This window comes from Ovis canadensis, chromosome 1 (assembly GCF_042477335.2).
Source record: "Ovis canadensis isolate MfBH-ARS-UI-01 breed Bighorn chromosome 1, ARS-UI_OviCan_v2, whole genome shotgun sequence".
Classification (NCBI taxonomy): Eukaryota; Metazoa; Chordata; class Mammalia; order Artiodactyla; family Bovidae; genus Ovis; species Ovis canadensis.
The window spans coordinates 193,339,768-193,341,339 of NC_091245.1; positions in this window are offsets into that span (position 1 = coordinate 193,339,768).

The window sequence follows — 1,572 nt, forward strand, 5'->3', positions numbered from 1 at the left end:
TCTCCAGTGGACCACATTCTGTCAGACCTCTCCACCATGACCCGCCCGTCTTGGGTGGCCCCACAGGGCATGGCTTAGTTTCATTAAGTTAGACAAGGCTGTGGTCTGTGTGATTAGATTGACTAGTATGGATGTGAGAGTTGGACTGTGAAGAAAGCTGAGTGCTGAAGAATTGATGCTTTTGAACTGTGGTGTTGGAGAAGACTCTTGAGAGTCCCTTGGACTGCAAGGAGATCCAACCAGTCCATTCTGAAGGAGATCAGCCCTGGGATTTCTTTGGAAGGAATGATGCTAAAGCTGAAACTCCAGTACTTTGGCCACCTCATGCAAAGAGTTGACTCATTGGAAGAGACTCTGATGCTGGGAGGGATTGGGGGCAGGAGGAGAAGGGGACAACAGAGGATGAGATGGCTGGATGGCATCACTGACTCGATGGATGTGAGTTTGACTGAACTCTGGGAGTTGATGATGGACAAGGAGGCCTGGCATGCTGCAATTCATGGGGTCGCAAAGAGTTGGACACGACTGAGCGACTGAACTGAACTGACCGGACATGCTACATTTCTGGTCAAATGGAGCATTTACAGGGACATGAAAGTTATCTAAATTTTCATTTGCTGACATGGGACCCTGAGCAGGAGTGGCCTAGAAATTTATTTCAACATGTATTTGCATATTTTATATACATGTTTTTACATGCATGCATATTTATGTATACGTATATATTCTATGTATGTACACCATGTATAATGTATAAGGATATGAGACTTCCCTGGCAGTCCAGTGGTTAAGACTTCACCTTCCAATACAGGGTGTGCAGGTTCAATCTCTGGTTGGGGAGCCAAGATCCCACATGCCTTGTGGCCAAAATAACAAAATATAAAACAAATAATACTGTAGCAAATTCAATAAAGACTTTAAAAATGGTCCATATAAAAAAAATTTTAACTGTATAAGGACATGCATAGTGCTTTTTCATGGAATCTGAAGACAGAAATACAGTAAAGCTGTAGGAAGGGGCTAGAAAATGGGACTGCAGAGGCATTGAGACGTCTCCTTGCATGTCCATTGAGCTCTTCCTTCCTCCCCTCCCCCTCCCCTAAGCTTATATAGCTATTATTACACTCCTGAGTGACTGATTGATGGATATGGTTCCAATCAGTTCTGAGTCAGAGCTGATTAGATCACAAATCCCAGTTTCTGGCTTGGGTAAGTTGTCTATCCTGGCCAGTGAGCTATTACAGGCAAAGGAAATGAGATACCCAGAGCAGAGCTGGCTGCTGGCGCCTGTTCTTTGTGAGAAGGGAGATATACATTATAATTTATGACCAAGGACTGGAAATCAATCTAGACTGGGTTATCAATGCTACATCAAGAAAGCAAACATGACCAAATGTGAACAACTATAACCAAAATCACCTTAATCATGACTGAGAAATGTAAACAAAACAAGGGCCTTTCTTGGGAGTGGGTTTAGGTGGAGAAATGGAAGCAGGACTTGTCGGCAGCCAAAAAAAAAAGGAAGGTATGAAGAGAATCCTTGTGTTTGATACATGGAAGCTGAGCAGCAGG